We start from the raw sequence: 12,957 nt of genomic DNA, 5'->3' as shown, positions 1-12,957 counted from the left end.
CATCTCATGTACTGGGCAACTTCCTTGCCCCATTCATGTAACGAGCAGGTACACAAATTGGGTGTGACATGTATATATCTATATATATGAATAGGGCTTCTTATAATGTCAGGCACTAAACCAAGATGAAAGAAATATATGAATTTCAGAGCTCCACAGAAATATAGTGATAGTTAAGACGTTAACAAGATTATAGCCTATCACTACATTTCAGTGTATAACTGGTACAATAAAACATATAATATTTAATTTAATAATATGACAAAGTATTGCACAGTTGTACTCACTAATTATCATAAAATATAATTATCAAGCAAGTAAAGAAAAAGACGGTAATCATATATTTTACTAATTTAAAAGTAATTACCTACTTACCAAATGCCACCAATGAGAAGTTTCACAATAATTTCCACAAAGGGTCAGGCGTAATATGTGTTCGGGGGTCTGAAGCAACTCTTGTCCTGGTGTCATGTGCTGATCTGTGGTACCGCAGCCATGATGTGACATACAGCTCAGGATTCCACTGAACTAGAGGAGGTCCGTGTAGTTTAACAAACGTAAGTGCTGATACATGATTTATGAGAATTATTGAACGTGTTGTTGTTATTGTCAAGTTCATGTGACTGAATGCTCTCTCACACTCAGCAGTACTAATAGGAATAACTTGTGAACAGCTCAGTAACGGACATAAATCTTGGGGGATGCAGCGTCCACGATCCTCCACATAATCTCTGAAGGCATTTATTACAGAGGACAAAGAAAGCTTAAATCTCTTACAGAGAAATGATATTGCAGCTTCTCCATAATTAGGCAGTATTTCAGCAGGCCAGTTATCTTTATCAAGGACACACATTTTATTTAGCAGGGATTTATACATACTTTGAGGTTTAGAAGTTTGAGAACCTTTCAAGGATATTACCATGAACATATGGTGCTAGCAGCCATTGGAAAGAGCGGGAAAATGCTCACACTTGTGTACAGTCGTCTCTCGGTATCCGCGGGGAATTGGTTCCAGGTGTTCAGGTGTTCAGGTCCCTTATATAAAATGGCGTAGTATTTGCATATAACCTATGCACATCCTTCTGTATACTTTAAATCATCTCTATATTACTTATAATACCTAATACAATGTAAATGCTATGTAAATAGTTGTTATACTGTATTGTTTAGGGAACAATGCTCAAACAACGTGCGCCGGAGAGAGACTGAGGATCCGTGAAATGGCGGGAGGCTACAGCAGGGTATGCTGGGACAACGGGTCGAGCGAGGAGGAATTTCACAAATACCTAAATAAAAAACAGCCACAGCTCCAGGATTTCACCAAAAACGATCAATTATGCTGATGTTATTAGTGGTATTTTCCCCACCAACTACCACGCCCTCTCCCCAACCCCAACTTCCGTAAAATTCCCTCTATTTAATATGTGACTGCTGTTAAATTCCTGCTCGTTTACTTTGACTTTTTTTTACAGAGGTGCCAGAGCGGTGCTCCGGTGAGCTCCGGCAGCATTGCACCCCCGTAAATATATGTACGGATATACATCCGTACATATATAATTTAGATATACAGTGCAGAACAGGCCCTTTGAGCCTTGCCGCCAGCCAGCAACCCACCAATTCGATCCTGGCCTAATTCTCATATAGCTGTCCAAATTGTCATTCTCAGTGGAAGTAATCGTGCTTTTTAAAAACTGCATTTACATGCACACACATCAGCAAGCCACTTTAAAGTGGAAGAAAGGAGATATCTTGGGATGCAGATGGATGAATTGTTACAAAGCCGTGAAAAATCAAATAGGAGTCTTGGAGAGAGAGCAGAGATAATGAATGTAAAACAAATGCTACGTTCAATCTGTACAAAAAATTATGTAAACTTTACAATTCTAAATTCCCTATTGAGGGTACACATACTACAATGCTTCACAAGTAATATGATATATGTTTATGAAGAAAAGGTTAGAAATTAGGCTTATCATATTGGAAGGAGCTAAGTGGTTTAGAGTATTGAAAATAATTGAGAAGAAAAAGAAATATTTCTTCTAGAAAAATTAGACATGGAGCATAAAAAAACAGAGATCAGCCATATAGTCCTTTGAACCTGGTTCATCATTCAATGACTGATATATCTATATATGCTGGGATATAAAGGCGGGAGGAGAAGATGGCAGCGCGACGCAGCACGCGCAGCTCTCCGGTGAAATGATATCGTCTCTGTTAAATAGGGGCCATGGACAATTCGGATTTGATGAAGACAGACGTGAGAAGCAGAGAAACATCTGGAGAAATTCTTGAAATGCCTGGTTCTCTGCTGTTTCTACTGTGCGATCAAGAATCTCTGGAGGAAAGGCCCCAAAATCCCCGGCTTTGCCTGCTGCTGGCGACCGAGGCTGAGGTCGAAGCATTCGGTAGAGATGGTGCTCGGTACTCGGTGTTGGAGAGCTGATCAGAGCTCAAAGTTTTCGGACGACTCAGAGTCGGACTGTGGTCGGGCATGGCAGGAAGAGTTTTCTTCCTTCTCCCGTCTGCGTGAGATGTGGGACTTTCGAGAGACTTTGAACTTTTTTACTGTGCCATGGCCTGTTCTTCATCAAGTTATGGTATTGTTGCACTGTTGTAACTATATGTTATAATTATGTGGTTTTTGTTAGTTTTTCCGTCTTGGTCTGTCCTGTGCTTTGTGATATCACACCGGAGGAATATTGTATCATTTCTTAATGCATGCATTACTAAATGACAATAAAAGAGGACTGCGTGTGCTCATAATCTAATCTAATATGTGTCAAATATATACAAAACAGTGATGTAATCATAAGGAAAGTGTGCCAGCTTTACTTTCTGAGGAGATGAAAGAGGTTTGGCTTGTTACCAAATACTCTAACAATCTTCCACAGATAGACTGCCTGGGGAAGGCATCAAAGATGTCCACCACCGAGGCCATATCATTGTCTCATAGTTACTATCAGGCAGGAAGTACGGAAGTCTGAGGGCCCACACCACTAGGATCATGAGCAGCTACTTAACTGCAAACATTTGTTTCTTGAACCAACCAGCATAACTCTCTTCACTGCAGTTCAGCAACGTTATAACCACTTCGATCATTTTGCACTAAAATGGATTTCAATTTTTTTTTATAATTGTGTTCTTTATTGTAAAAGTTGTGCATAGTTGCTAATGTTCCTTAAAGGTGTTATAGCCAGGGGTGATAGTGGGAATATCTCCCACTATCTATTAAATGCTTCCAATGGCATGTATCTCAAAGGCCTCTGACAACTACGTCCAGTTCCTGGCCTTCATGTCTGGCTTAACTACTAAGCCTGTTGAAACCATTTCTACTGACAGGAGAACGGACGAAGGTGGGTTACTGGCGCCTTAAAATCAGTCGCTTTAGGCGGATGGGGCTCATCAGCCGTGATTGACAGCTCATTGAAGGAAGGAAAGTTCTGATCTCAAACCTCCATTGCCTTGCAGCTATACCCACTCATGGGGAAGGATTCGGGAGTAAACCCCGAGAAAAAATCTGGAGCTGGAGCCCCTAAGGCAGTCCTACATTGAGTTCAATGCTGACTGGCAACTCCTGGTGCCAAACCATATTGGTCTCTGCCGTTCCTTTGGATACATCAGCTGCATGGAGAGGGGGAGCCTGCTACATGGTGTGTTGTATTAAATTTTATAAAACATTGAATGAATGTCTGAACAGTTCAAAATGGCAATTTAATTCTTCCTGAGCTTGCAGCATGTACAGTGTGAAAGGTAAACACTGCAGTTTTGTTAATGTCTAATGTTTGTTGATTGCAGCTGGATTATTTCTTAGTCTCAGGCTCCATTAACATGAGGATGTCTGTTAATGTCTAAATGTCTATTGGTCACTTTGAGAGGTAGTTTGATGGATTCTTTTTTAGTGTCTGTCAAATTGACTTGATGGATTCTTTTTTTCAATTTGGGGTTATTGCTTCTATGTAATATTAATGTCCATTTGTAACTAAAGGAATGTCCAAAACATCGGTGGACTGATGGATAAGAAGTGACCATTAAAGTGTCTAATTGACTTAAAAGTGTTTGCTGAACGCTGTGTTTGAATGAAAGAAACTAGTCTGAGTTAGTGGCTTGAGATCAAAAGATCATAGAATTTGCCTTTCTCTGTGTGTCTCTCTGTGCTTGTGGAATTCATATTTATTAGAGTACCTTCCCTGGGTTTATTGGACTCCAGCCAAGGATCAGAAATCGTGATCGGTGCCTATGACCCAGGGGTGGTTTCACGAGTGAGTCAGAGTTCCCCTGACCCCAGTGACAATCAAGTGATAACTAAGAATCGGGAACCCTGAAATATTTGTGAGCTTGCTACATAGTATTTTCTGTGGGTTATTTGTGCTTTCTATTTTATAATAATAAATTAGGCTTAAGTTACTTTGTTGTGTTTGTATGCTTATTACCTCATCCCCTGGACGCTCGATTGTTTGAGTCTAATCAACCCAGCCCATTACACATAGGCAACAGCTCACTCTCCATATCATACTGCCCTGGCTTGCGTGTCACATAGAGAGCTGGGACGCAACGTTCATGGCTGACCCCAACCGAAAGAGGGCCTCAAAGTTTGTTTGATTTATGTTTTTTCCTGTGACTGTTTCCTATCTGATGTGATGTAATGTGGTTGAATTTAAAGTTATCATTGCACCTGTGCACACGTGTACTTGTGCACAATAAACTCGATATAGCCCCGATCCAGATTGATGAAACAGTCATCTACCCAGTCAATCCTTTTCAGGAAAGTCAAAAAATGTTTTACATAAAAGACTTTGAAGCCTGGTGTGTTTTACTGTGACCATAATTGCAGCTCAGCTTTTAAAAAGGATTTGGATATTCTGTAGCTAATCTGAAAGGACACGAAGTCTGAAGCTGGTTACCTGTCATTCCACTTTCTGACAGACCAATGCATTCAGGAATTTCACACTGTGGGTTTAATTTTATGATCCTGCACACATAATAAACTGTTTCCCCCACCCCCACCCCATCTACTTAGTCAGTATTGCGCAGTCATAGAATCCACACCAGAATTTCCATTTGTCCTACTGACTTTAGGGAGTTCTAATGTTAGATGAATGTCCCCTGCTCAAGTAACTATCCTAGACTGCCATCTGTTGGGGGGAAGACCTCAAAACAGCAGATCTATGGATAAATGTGAGAGTATGTGCGCTGGTTACTTCCTGTTTCAAAACTGTGCCATAATATTGCAAGTCACTTTGATATATTTGCAGTTTTTCTCACTATTGATCTCAGGATTCTTCACCAAGCTTTACCTTCATTGGTTCAGGCCTATCTGGTCCCAGTCATATACATGCCACATTAACTAGCAATAGTGTCTTTTCATTTCTCTGATCAGTTTGCAGTGCCACCTTGGGGATTGTTCCCTCAACTTTCCGCCGTTAGAGAATAGTGGATCTATATCATCGCTTGCACTCTGATTCTAGATACCATTGTTTTCCTTTATTCCCAACTATTAACACATTTCTAACATCAGCACCTTTGGGTTCAGGCTCTCATTTCATTCTCATGTACACTTCAGCCTGGAAAATTAATTTACAGATAGTTGCATCTGCCTTGTTAAGGGCTAATCATTAAATATTACACCTTTATCTTCCACATTTTCTCCAACTTCCCAATTGTTCCTCATTTGTATTGGATGAGTTCCTCCGGCAGAGAGCTAATTCTACCTCTCTTCTCATTGATATCATTTTCACAACTAAAAATATACCTCAGAATTATGTCCTTTAGACAGCTTAGTTTTAAATAGCAAAGAAAATCTTGTAGATGGAAGAACCTGTAATGCCAATGTTGGATTCATTAATAACTCACAGTGATTCTTTGCCTCACTAAAAATCCTGTTTATTCCTGCTTCCTTATTTCCAGGTGTGATGTCTTTCGTGACTATTTATTTGCGTGACTTTTTGTTGAATGTGATCTTCTCCCAAGGCGAATAAGTGCCCCAACAAAGCAAAAATATCTTATCCTCTGAAGGTACCTCCCTAAAATAAGGCAAAAGAAGGTCTGTCATTTCAAGATTCTACAATAGTTTAATCCTTTTTTTTGTAAGCAATTATCCCAAATGATAGTTTTAACACAAATGATAATTTTAGTGCATTCACAACCATCTTTACTGATTAAATTTAAGCATACAGCTTACTAGATCTGAAGAGTATGCAGGTGCTGGAATCTGAAGCAACAAACAATCCGCTGGAAGGACTCTGCAGGTCAAGCAACATCAGATGGAGGAAAGGAATTGACACAATCTTGGGTGAAAATCCAATCTGAAATTATCAGTTGTTTCTTTAGAAATTGAGGGAGCAGTTTTACATCTTGCGCACCCCTTATTCTGAGGAGGCATTGGATTGCATAGAGGGAGAGAGAGTTTAAAAGAAGCGAGTGGGTCAGTCATCAGATTTTGTGTGCCACAGTCCCTGAGGAGATAATTGGATAGCACATAATTAAGCACTTGGCAAGATCCAATAAAAAAAGTTAAGTTTAAGCAGAGTGGCCATTTTGTGAGTGGGGCAGTGTTAGAGTGGGCAGTTGAGGCTTTGGCTCATCGAGGCTTCGGTGAGAAGAGGCGTAGGCCTTGAGTAGATATTTTTTTATAATTTATTAATTCTTCCTTTCTTATTGTACACTTAGAGCAGAGGAGATGCCAGGAAGGAAAGCAGAATTCTCTTCTTGCAGGATGTAGGAAAGCAAGGAGACCTCCATGTCCTGGACAACCACATCTGCATTAAATGCATCCAGCTGCAGCTTCTAACAGAGGGGGTTAAGGAGTTGGAGCTGAGTTCTGGGTCATTTGGGAGGTTGAGGAGTTGATAGATAAAACACACATGGAATTGCACAGAGACAGGACACAGACAACTGGTTGACTGTCAGGAGGGGGATAGGGGATAGGCAGCCAATGCAGAGTACCCCATGACTATTTCCCTCAGCAACAAGTATACCACTTTGGATGCGGTGGGGTGGGGCGGTGGTGTGAATGACCTAGTAGAGGAAAGTCACAGTAGTAAGGTCTTTGGCACTGCAGCTCAGGAAGGGAAGGTGGGGAGTGGCGGTGGGGGGGGGCGAAGAGAAGAGGTGATCTGTAGTGATTCATTAGTTAGGGGAATAGAAAAGATGTTATGTGGATGAAATTCCAATTGATAAGATTCCCAATTGATAAGATGCCTCCCAGATGTCAGGGTCAGGGACATCTCAGATTGTGTCCACAGCATTCTTAAGTGGGAGGATGAGTAGCCAGGGGTTGTGGTCAGTACTAATGATATGGATAGGAGGGGTGATGAGGTCCTGCAAAGTGATTTCAGGGCATTAGGTGCTAAGTTAAGTGCCAGAATCACCAGGGTAGTGATCTCAGGATTGCTACCCATGTCACATGCTAGAGAGGGCAGAAATATGAAGATCATACAGTTTTACATGTGGCTAAGGAGATGGTGTAGGAGGGAGTAGTTCAGATTTTTGGATCATTAGGCTCTCATCCAGGGAAGGGGGGGACCTGTGCAGAAAGGACAGCTTGCAGGCGGATGGGAACCACAGTGCTGGAACAGATAGTGGAGTGGTTGTAGAGAACCCCACATTCAAAGTCAGGAATCAAAAGTTAAGCTGGTGGGACTTGTGTGTTCTGAGCTGCGTAGATTTCGATGCAATGAGTATTGTAGGAAACTCGGAGGAGCTCTGGGCTCAACAGATTGAATTATGATATTGTAGCAATTAGTGAGATCTGGTTGTAGGAGGGGGCACGTGGCAGCTGAGTGGTTCCAGAGTTGGTTGTTTTAGATGTGATAGAGTGGGAGGGATTAAAAGGAGAGGGGTGGCATTACTAGTCAGGGAAAGTGTCTTAACAGTGTTCAGACAGGACATTCTGGAGAGTTCGTCTTGTGATACTTTATGGTTAGAAATGAGGGGTATGAAAGGTACAACCACATTAATGGGATTATATTATAGACTACCCAACACTCTGCAAGATTCAGAGAAGCAAATTTGTAGAGGAGTCAGATACTGTTGCAAGAAGCATAAATTTTTTATAGCAGGTGATTTTAACTTTCCACATATTAACATAGAAACATAGAAACATAGAAAATAGGTGCAGGAGTAGGCCATTCGGACCTTTGAGCCTGCACCGCCATTTATTATGATCATGGCTGATCATCCAACTCAGAACCCCGCCCCAGCCTTCCCTCCATACCCCCTGACCCCCGTAGCCACAAGGGCCATATCTAACTCCTTCTTAAATATAGCCAATGAACTGGCCTCAACTGTTTCCTGTGGCAGAGAATTCCACAGATTCACCACTCTCTGTGTGAAGAAGTTTTTCCTAATCTCGGTCCTAAAAGGCTTCCCCTCTATCCTCAAACTGTGGCCCCTCGTTCTGGACTTCCCCAACATCAGGAACAATCTTCCTGCATCGAGCCTGTCCAATCCCTTTAGGATCTTATACGTTTCAATCAGATCCCCCCTCAATCTTCTAAATTCCAATGAGTACAAGCCCAGTTCATCCAGTCTTTCTTCATATGAAAGTCCTGCCATCCCAGGAATCAATCTGGTGAACCTTCTTTGTACTCCCTCTATGGCAATGATGTCTTTCCTCAGATTAGGGGACCAAAACTGCACATAATGCTCCAGGTGTGGTCTCACCAAGGCCTTGTACAACTGCAGTAGTACCTCCCTGCTCCTGTACTCGAATCCTCTCGCTATAAATGCCAGCATACCATTCGCCTTTTTCACCACCTGCTGTACCTGCATGCCCACTTTCAATGACTGGTGTATAATGACACCCAGGTCTCGTTGCACCTCCCCTTTTCCTAATCGGCCACCATTCAGATAATAATCTGTTTTCCTATTTTTGCCACCAAAGTGGATAACTTCACATTTATCCACATTAAATTGCATCTGCCATGAATTTGCCCACTCACCCAACCTATCCAAGTCACCCTGCATCCTCTTAGCATCCTCCTCACAGCTAACACTGCCACCCAGCTTCGTGTCATCCTCAAACTTGGAGATGCTGCATTTAATTCCTTCATCCAAGTCATTAATATATATTGTAAACAACTGGGGTCCCAGCACTGAGCCTTGCGGTACCCCACTAGTCACCGCCTGCCATTCTGAAAAGGTCTCGTTTATTCCCACTCTTTGCTTCCTGTCTGCTAACCAATTCTCCACCCACACCAATACCTTACCCCCAATACCGTGTGCTTTAAGTTTGCACACTAATCTCCTGTGTGGGACCTTGTCAAAAGCCTTTTGAAAATCCAAATATACCACATCCACTGGTTCTCCCCTATCCACTTTACTAGTTACATCCTCAAAAAATTCTATGAGATTCGTCAGACATGATTTTCCTTTCACAAATCCATGCTGACTTTGTCCGATCATTTCACCGCTTTCCAAATGTGCTGTTATCACATCTTTGATAACTGACTCCAGCAGTTTCCCCACCACCGACGTTAGGCTAACCGGTCTATAATTCCCCGGTTTCTCTCTCCCTCCTTTTTTAAAAAATGGGGTTACATTAGCCACCCTCCAATCCTCAGGAACTAGTCCAGAATCTAACGAGTTTTGAAAAATTATCACTAATGCATCCACTATTTCTTGGGCTACTTCCTTAAGCACTCTAGGATGCAGAGCATCTGGCCCTGGGGATTTATCTGCCTTCAATCCCTTCAATTTACCTAACACCACTTCCCTACTAACATGCATTTCGCTCAGTTCCTCCATCTCACTGGACCCTCTGTCCCCTACTATTTCTGGAAGATTATTTATGTCCTCCTTAGTGAAGACAGAACCAAAGTAATTATTCAATTGGTCTGCCATGTCCTTGCTCCCCATAATCAATTCACCTGTTTCTGTCTGTAGGGGACCTACATTTGTCTTTACCAGTCTTTTCCTTTTTACATATCTATAAAAGCTTTTACAGTCAGTTTTTATGTTCCCTGCCAGTTTTCTCTCATAATCTTTTTTCCCCTTCCTAATTAAGCCCTTTGTCCTCCTCTGCTGAACTCTGAATTTCTCCCAGTCCTCAGGTGAGCCACTTTCTCTGGCTAATTTGTATGCTTCTTCTTTGGAATTGATACTATCCCTAATTTCTCTTGTCAGCCACGGGTGCACTGCCTTCCTTGATTTATTCTTTTGCCAAACTGGGATGAACAATTGTTGTAGTTCATCCATGCAACCTTTAAATGCTTGCCATTGCATATCCACCGTCAATCCTTTAAGTGTCATTTGCCAGTCTATCTTAGCTAATTCATGTCTCATACCTTCAAAGTTACCCCTCTTTAAGTTCAGAACCTTTGTTTCTGAATTAACTATGTCACTCTCCATCTTAATGAAGAATTCCACCATATTATGGTCACTCTTACCCAAGGGGCCTCTCACGACAAGATCGCTAATTAACCCTTCCTCATTGCTCAAAACCCAGTCCAGAATAGCCTGCTCTCTAGTTGGTTCCTCGACATGTTGGTTCAAAAAATCATCCCGCATACATTCCAAGAAATCCTCTTCCTCAGCACCTTTACCAATTTGGTTCACCCAATCTACATGTAGATTGAAGTCACCCATTATAACTGCTGTTCCTTTATTGCACACATTTCTAATTTCCTGTTTAATACCATCTCCGACCTCACTACTACTGTTAGGTGGCCTGTACACAAGTCCCACCAGCGTCTTCTGCCCCTTAGTGACTGTGACTCTCATGTTGTAAAAGAGCTGAATGGGAATGAGCTTGTCAATTGCTTTCAGGAAAGCTTCCTTGATCAGTACAAAGAAGGTCCCAACCAGAGAGAGTGCAATACTAGATCTTTTGGGGAATGAGACAGGGCAGGTGAGAGAATTTTGTGTAGGGGAACACTTTGCATCTAGTAATCACAATGCCATTAATTTCAAGGTAATCATGAAAAAGGATAGGTCTGGTCCTATGGTTGAAGTTCTAAATTGGAGAAGACCCAATTTTGATGGTATCAGAAAGGTTCTGGCAAGTGTGGATTGAGAAAGGTTGTTTTCTGGCAAAGATGTACCTGCTAAGTGGGAGGCCTTCAAAAGTGAAATTTTGAAAGTACAGAGTGTGTATGTTTCTGTCAAAATAAAAGGCAAGGATATCAGGTTTTCAATAGATACTGAGGTCCTTGTTAAGAAGAAAGAGGTGTATAGCTGATACAGGCAGGTAGGACCAAATAAGGTACTTGAGGAGTATGAGAAATGCAAGAGAACACTTAAAAAGGAAATCAGGAAGGCTAAAAGGCGGCATGATGTTGCTCTAGTAGACAAGGTGAAGGAGAATCCTAAGGTCTTCTACAGCTATATTACGTGCAAAAGGATAGCAAGGAACAAAATTGGTCCTTTGAAGATCAGAATGGTGACCTATGCATGGAGCCGAAAGAGAGGAAATCTTAAATGGATTTTTTGCATTTGTATTTACTTGGGAGATGCACACAAAGTCTATAGAAGTGAGACAAAGTAGCAGCAAGGTCATGAACCTTGTACAGATTACAGAGGAGGCGTTTGCTGTTTTGAGGTAAATTAGGGTGGATAGATTCCCAGGATCTGACAAGATATTCCTTCAGACTCTAAGCCATGAAATTATAGGTTGGTGAGCCTGACATCAGTAGTGGGAAAGATATTGGAAGGTATTCTAAGGGACCAATATGCAAGTGTTTGGATAGACCGAGGCTGATTAGGTATAGTCAATGTTGCTTTGTGCACACTAAGTTGTATCTAGCACATTTTATCGAGTTTTTTTTTTGAGGAAGTTACCAGAGAAGTTACGCCGGCTGGTGGCGTAGTGACATCAGCGCTAGACTTCAGGGCAAGAGGTCCCAAGTTCAAATCCAGCCGGCTCCCTTGCACACTTTCCATCCGTGCCTGGGTTGAGTGTCGAGCCAACAACTCGACCTCGTAAAAAAAGCCTGGAGAGGGATGGGCTCTGTCAGGTTTCAGATGCCCAAGACACGCCGTACGATGAGCATACCAAAAAAAGCTTGTCATGATGGTGACCCGACAACTCCACCAGGAGTTAAGGGTATACACACACCCACACACCCCCAGGGAAGTTGATGAAGACAAGGCAGTGGATGTTGTCTATACAGACTTTAGCAACACTTTTGACAATGTCTCATGTGGGAGGTTGGTCATGAAGGTTCAATAACTTGGCATTTGGATCAGATAGTAAATTGGATTGGACGTGGGCTCCACAGGAGAAGCCAGACAGTGGTAGCAGATGGTTGCCTCTCTGACTGGAAGTCCATGACTCGTGGTGTGCCATAGGGATTTGTGTCTGTTCCTTTGTTGTTCGTCTCTATATCCATGACCTGGACGATAATATGGAAAACTGGATCAGCATATTTGCAGATGACACCAAGAATGGGGGTATAGAGGATTGAGGAAGACTATCAAAGCTTGCAACAGGATCTGGATCAGCAGGAAAATTTGGCTGACAAAAATGGCAGATATGTGACAAGTGTGAGGTGCTGCAGATTGGAGAACCAAGCAGGTCTTACATGGTGAGCAGTAAAGCACTGAGTACGGTCCATTAGCTGGATCTGGGAATACAGATCCATAATTCATTGGGAGTGTCTTTACAGGTAGATAGGGTTGTAGAGAAAGCTTTTGGCACATTAGCCTTCAGAAGTCAAAGTATTGAGTACGGGAGATGGGATGGTATGTTGAAGTTGTATTCAGAATTCTCTCTTGCACTCAAAATCCATGAATAGCTATTTTTTTTTACAATGTTACAATTCGGTAAAACCTCCAAGATGACCAGAACCTTATCTAGTTCGGAGGCTTGTTTGTCTCAAAGACCCAGAGAGCAATGTTGGCTGGAATCAAGGCTTCACACAAACATGAGGAAATGTGCAAATGCTGGAATTTCAAGCAACACACATAAAAAATGCTGGTGAACGCAGCAGGCCAGGCAACATCTATAGGAAAAGGTACAGT

This window comes from Mobula hypostoma, chromosome 22 (assembly GCF_963921235.1).
Source record: "Mobula hypostoma chromosome 22, sMobHyp1.1, whole genome shotgun sequence".
In the NCBI taxonomy this organism is placed as follows: Eukaryota; Metazoa; Chordata; class Chondrichthyes; order Myliobatiformes; family Myliobatidae; genus Mobula; species Mobula hypostoma.
The sequence above is the reverse complement of the archived record's forward strand: the minus strand, read 5'-3'. Positions refer to the sequence as shown.